Genomic DNA, 7,090 nt, shown 5'->3' on the forward strand with positions numbered 1-7,090 from the left:
TGTTGTATCCAATACTACAGCTCTACGGTGTCCAATACTTGAGTCCTACCATCATGATGACTTCTCAAAACCACCGCTGTTGAACGACAACGGCCTGACTACACCGACTTTTGAGAGTCCGCCTTCTTTAGCTTTCTGACTGGATAAGCAATTTGAATTCTGTCACGGCTGCAAGACTACTAGAATTATGAAACCAACTTCCCCAATGGATGGCCATGAACTACATGTCAAAATTAACTTTAACCAAGCAAAAATCTCTTTCCTGGCATTTGACAATGGAGAGCCATGGATTAGGTCTCCAGGACAACTTTAATCAAACAAAATCTGGAATTTGCATTGAATGGTTCTTAATGAAGGTCACTTAACTGATTCAGGTCAGACAAATCGTTCAAAGTGCTGGCTACTATAATAGAAGGATCAATCATTTTTCATACCAAAAATGCAATTGTATGTTGTTAGTGTTTCATTGAAGATCAAAGAGAAAGACAATTCCAATTTCTCCCTTCCGTAAGAGCTTCATGGGTTCCCTTAAGAAAGCACGCACTGGTTTCTTTCGCTATCGCAACTGCCTCCCTTTCCGTGCATTGGCATTGGCGAAAGAAGAAGCAAAACTTCTTTGACTCAAAAAACACTCGCAAAGCGAAGCTTCAGGGACAACTTTGACTTTCAGAACATCAAGGTTTGATAGATTTTAGAAAAGAAAAGGAGATTGCCATTCACGCTGACCCTACCAATTGTGGAAAGGAAATTATGAAAGGGAAAAGAGAAATGGCAATTGACACCGCCCAAGTTGAGTAAATAATCAACATTACTGCAATTATAACTGCCCCCACCACTCCAACTATTAACGTTTTTCTCACTATCATTTATAATGGGTTCTTCACTCACGCTGGTATTTCCAATAGGGCCAAGACACACTTAATCCACACCTGCGCCCTAAATCCTCATTAGACAACATTAAAATTGATCCTTTCTTTTCAAGAATCTCCTTTCCTTTCCTGAATTCCATCAAACCTTGATGTCCTGAAACAACCACTAAGAATAATATGAAGAATGTCATTCCATTTTGAGGGTCATATTCGATCCTTTCTACAATGCCCATAGACGAAGTGCTTCATTTCAGATCAATTCTTTGCAGCAATCGCTTCAATCCACCCCCTCGGTGAAAAACCATAATTCGCCCTGATGAATTCTTCTTTGAGAGTGCTTTGATCAAGCCATACACAGAGAATATCACAAAAAATTCATCCCACAAAAATGCAATTGTATGCCATTAGTGTTTCATTGAGGATCAAAGAGAAAGACAATTGCAATCTCATTCCTAAAGTTGAAGGCCCACATGGTAATACATATGATCTTCATGAAATCAGTCAAAATGTTTGGCAAATATCGTCCTAACCCAGGTTGAGACACCTATAGATGATTGCATTGTCAGCCTTTCACAAAGACTGTATATTCATGGGACAGAGTAGCCTACATATAATTTTCTTACCCATGCCTCTCTAATTTCCAGCCCCCACCACGAAGCTAGTGCCTCACAGATCGAGTTTGTGAAGAAAATCTTAGTGTAAAGCTTAACATCCCAAAATGGCCACAACATTCCAAAAAACTTCAGCTTAAGAACATGTGGGAGGTTGACTCCTTCTGGAATTCATGCAGAACACACCTGCAAGCCCAAGAAAATTGAAGATGTCGAAGCCTATTTGCTATTAGGAGTTCTTTTAACTTTTTTTTTTCTGCATGCTAAGAACAATGTCTCTTTGGTTCTAGGAATGGCATCATTGTCCAATGTCACCTTCCACCTGTTTCCGACCTTTACATTAAAGATCTCTAACTTCATCATACGATATGTCCTTGCTTCCCCGCAAACACAATCATATTCCATGTTAAGGATGTAATTTAGCTGGTGAAAATCCATCCATCAATTTGATTCACATTTGTGCTACTTGTTTGGATTGCAAATGGTGGATACATGACAATCTAGTTGATGAGTGTACTGCTCCCCATCTAGTAGTCCTGGACCTCATGACCAAGGCGAAAGAGGGAGCAGCATCTTCGGGCATCTCCCCACTAACACAATCACTTTAATCCAATGTGAATATCTATAGTTAGTACGTGCAGAAAACCATTAGGAACCCCCTGGCTAATAGAAGGAGGCAAAGCCCTAGGTATGTAAATTTGCTGAGCAAACATTCCAAGCCAATGGATACACTTGTCATATTTCACGTTGTTTAACAGATAAAAAGAGAATACCTCACTCATGATTTTTAGTTCAAAGGTTACATAGTTCCCCATCGGTCGATTGCCGAGCAATGAGACGATTAGACTCATCAATACTGGCCCATATTGGGTCGTTCCATGACCAGGAATATTCTACCTTCAACTTGTAGGTCCATAAGCTATGTCTCCCAGAGTACTTGCTTCTCACAAACATTGCCTATAAGGAATTAGAACAATGAGCCTTAATCACCAAGAATAACATATTAGCCCCGATAGCACCAGATAAACTTTCAATTCCTACCCTTCCCCACACTCCATTAGAACGCACATGGAAGTCCAGCTTATAAGGTGCAATTTTCAGTTTTATTTCAAGTCTCCCCATAGAAATTCTTTCGGTAATCTTCAGAATCTTATAAAAAATTTCCCTAGAACCTAAATGTCATGGCTTAGTATTCAAAGATACCACTCACTACATGTTTAAGGAGCTGACATAGTTTGCACATAGCATGGACAAGTTACCTATTCTAACTACAAATCCTTTTAAGATTTTTTTTTTTTTAAATCTACCTTGTCTTCTTCTCATACTTTTCCTATAAAGAATGAGAGACCCAAATAACTCATAAACAATTGGAATTTAAACCCATTGTCACAAAAAATGTGTATGAGTATATACGGCAAGGAAAAAGACAACAAACCAATCATCCATGAGAAACACCTCTGATTGTACAATATCACACATGTGGCAAGATAGGTCATATAGGATCTAGTTGCATATTAGTTGTCAAGATTGTTGAAAGCATGAACATTGCAAGTGCCAAAGCAATACTTTTAAATTTATCAAAGATAAAAGTGTTCCAAAAGACAACCACATACCTTAATTTGGGTGCAAGGCAACATGTGATAAAAGACTTTGGTAATAATCAATTAACAAATGATCATGTCCCTAGTAATCAGTTTTAAAGGAGAAATATGTTGATTGTTCCTTCCATCGGTCACCATCTTTCTATCGAAAATGAAATTTTCTTTCACTAGCAATACAATAAGAAAGGGTTATGTTGCCTAAAAATGCAGCCTTTAAATCAGTTGCACTAAGATGAACTTATTGCAGTCTATGTTGAAGAGAAGTTGATTAATGACTAATGTGAGAAATTAAGACATCATGCCTTTGAAGTTGTATGCCCCATTCTTCTAAATTTTGTTTTGAAGTTGTCATGATCACGAAGTTTTGCTTTGTCTTTTAGAAACAAACTCAACAATTTATATAAGTTCATGACGTTTGTCTTTGCATTTACATATTATTAGAGGTATAAAATTAGTTGTATGTAACCCTAACAAGATGTATAACATCAAATCATCCACGGGTTTTGCTGGCCATTGCTTTAAGAACATAAACAATAATACTGTTGCTGACTTCTTAAGTTCTACATTGAGATTGAACTTGCTAAACATGAGTTTGTGCATGAGAGATACATGTGCATACACTATAAGATGCGTTCAAGCCAACAAACTTGCTATGGTAGAGAAAGTCCAAGTTAGAAATGATTGATCAAACCTTTGCCACGTAAGAAAATTTAAGATTCCTATTGGCCTCTTTTCTAGCTTCATAAAGAAGAAATATGGACATGACAAAGATCCATTTGTGTACTCTACAGATTATAATGTTGAGGAATTTTGATTCCCATAGCAATATGCTATGCATTCATCATCATTGGCACTATATTCTTATCCCTATTAACATGACTTAAGCCTTATCACTAAAGAACTATGGCATATGTTGTATGGGTTTGGATTGCCTTTGATAACATGGATTCTTACTTGATGATAGATAGATCATTATGCTTGCTTTATAGCCTTAGTTTACTTCACACTATGCCAACTCCTTTTGGTTTCAAATGTAAATGACCAAAATATCAATCACGTCAATTAAATTCATAATTCTGATTCTTAAGACTAATTTTGCATTTGGTGCAATTCATTAAGATTTAACAGGGATGCATGAGAAGAAAAATTTGCTAATGAATTAGCTAAGCATTAAACGTTTTTCAATATTCAAATATATATCTAAGGCATATGAACTCTAGCTCGCATTTTCTTTTCAATGTTTGTAATCCATATAGGAGAAATTATTTTAAGTTTTCTATCAAAGATTAAGCCTTAAAAAGCTGGAAAATATCAACTACTTTAAATTTTTGATTGATGGTTTTATAAGACTAAGATTAGACTCTTAACATCTGGCATGTTCAAAATGGTAATATTTTATAAGTGGGTCCACTTATAAGAAAATCATAAGTTAGCTTGGTATGATTGCTGACTAACAAAGATCACACAACCCATAGTTTTTCATATCTAAAGTTTTCCATGACTAAAGTCGATAAACTTTTATTGGTTCTCAAATTCTTTGTGCCCATGCATTTTATTATCAAACCAAAAGTCTTGGTCAAATGCAAGGTTTGCTAGATCAAACTCCTCACTCATTGTTTGGATGGAGGGAAAGGGAGAGAAAGGAATTAATGAATGGAAAGGAAAGAATAAAAAAAATTAAGTTGGTTTATACTAATGCTCCTATCCTTGTAAAAATACTAATTTTATTATTCAACTATATGGTTTGATTGAAGTGTAACACATGTCATTTTTTTTTAAAAAAAAAAAAAAACTATTCTATGTCTATTTTATTTTTTATTTTACTTTTGTTTAATTTTTTTTTAAAATGACTTAAATATTTTATAACCTAATTTTCTATTACATGAGAAAATTAACAATAAAAAATAAACTTTAACAACATAAATTTTCACTGTGCATCGTACTAAAAATATTGGGAAAATAAAATATACCAAGGCGTTCTAGAAATAGCCATATAGGCAAGTGAGTTTAGCCAAATGCAATAATTCATATTTTTTCGTACTTATTATCACTAACTATAAATAGCACACAATGATAATAACTTCACTTGAAATTGAAAGAGAAAAAACAATGTAAAATGTTGTTTAGATAGAAAAATATTAAAAAAAAAAAGACAAGGACTCTCGGTTGCAGTATGTGGTATTGCTTAAAAGACAAGGACTCTCGGTTGCAGTATGTGGTATTGCTTAACACCCATCTGCATGTCATCCAATAAACTCGTAAAAAAGGGACCTGAGGCATCTTTTATTTATTTATCAAGGGCGTTTTGGTCGTAATATAAAATATTGACTCCTTTCCCTCCCAATCTTTCCATTTTTGGAGGGATTGGGGAGACATGTATTTTTTCCTTCCTTTCATTCTCATCCAAACACAATAATCATTAATAATTTCCCTTCCCTTCTCCTTAATTAGCAATCCAAACATTTAATAAATCTTAAAAATTATAAAAAAAATAAAAAATCATAAGAAATATGAAAAAACACAAAAAAAAAAGTATAATACGCGTATTATATGCGTTTTTTATTTTCTGACATTTAAAAAAAAAAAAAGATAGGAACAAAATGGGTATTATACGGCTTATTGTATTTTGTAAACCCCATCCAACACAGCCTCCTAGCCTTTTAATTCTGCTTTCCAAATTTGAATGTGAATCACAACTGATTTATTGTGATTAAGTACCACGCTTCAAATTCAACTAAAGATTGCTTGTTGGACTCTATGGGGGGAAAATATGCTATGCAAAGAATAGTGGCACTATCTGCAAATAATGGTCATGGGGGTAACACATCATAACCAGGAATATTGAGAATTTTTAGCCTCCCATGATGGCCCTAGTTAGAACCTAAGTCCACGAAGTTGCACAAAATGTTTAGTTAACAGCTTATTTGAATGGAAAGGAATGAAAAAGGAAGAGATTACTTCTTAAACTAATTTGCATGAAATATGCAACTAAAACACACTTATACTTTTTCTTTTGAGACTTTAGCTTATGTGTTGATTAGAACTCTTGATTTATTTTTTTCCAAATGAATGGATATCAATATTTTATCTTCTCTATTGATGATTTCTTACAATATATAAGGATTTAGATTATGCATTATAAGTTGAATGTATGAAAGGTTTTAGAGATTTTCACACACTTATCAAAAAATCAATCAAAGTGGTTGGAGCAGGTTGTTTCAAACATAGTTCACTTGTCTTAAAGAAATAGAGTTGGATATGGACTTACTTTTTGATGCACTTATGAATAAAATGTGTGAGCGGAATACAAACTTTAGCATGTTGAAGAAGCATATCTTTAATTGGATGATCAACTAGGCTTGACATCCAAAACTTTGGATTATGTTTTTGTTACAATGGTTTATTTTTAACCAATCTTATGCTCAGTTCTATGTTGAAGATGATGCTTCTTGTCAAAAGTTGTTCAACAAACCATAGTCTATTTGGTTGTCCTTACTATCTATGTTTTTGTCCATATAATGGTCATAACCGCTACTTTAGTGTCTAAAAGTACATATACTTTTATATAGTAATTTTACTAACTCAATGATACACTAATTTCACATCCTCTCCTACTAATTTTCTACCAATGTACCAACCCAACCTATTTCATCTTCTTCTACAACACTCCTTCCTCTACTTCTACTACTCTTTGCTCTCACCTCATGACTTGGTTTTAGACAAGCCCTTCCAAACTCAAAGTTTCTATGCTAGTTGTTTTTTTTCTTGCACTTTTATGCACCAAAATTTCCCAATAATCCAAGACCACCTACTTTTCCCCAAGCCTTCAAAAGCACTTATTGGTGACAAAGTATGTATGATGAGTTTAAAGGTCTCTTAATTAATGATGCCTGGAGTCTTGTTCTCTATTCTTCCTTATATAGTGTGACAATAAATGATGAATTTTTAATATTCGATATTTGATTTTTTCATATTTTTTTCATATTGTGAAACATCCTATTACTTGCAC

This window comes from Nymphaea colorata, chromosome 10, assembly GCF_008831285.2.
Source record: "Nymphaea colorata isolate Beijing-Zhang1983 chromosome 10, ASM883128v2, whole genome shotgun sequence".
NCBI classification, from domain to species: domain Eukaryota; kingdom Viridiplantae; phylum Streptophyta; class Magnoliopsida; order Nymphaeales; family Nymphaeaceae; genus Nymphaea; species Nymphaea colorata.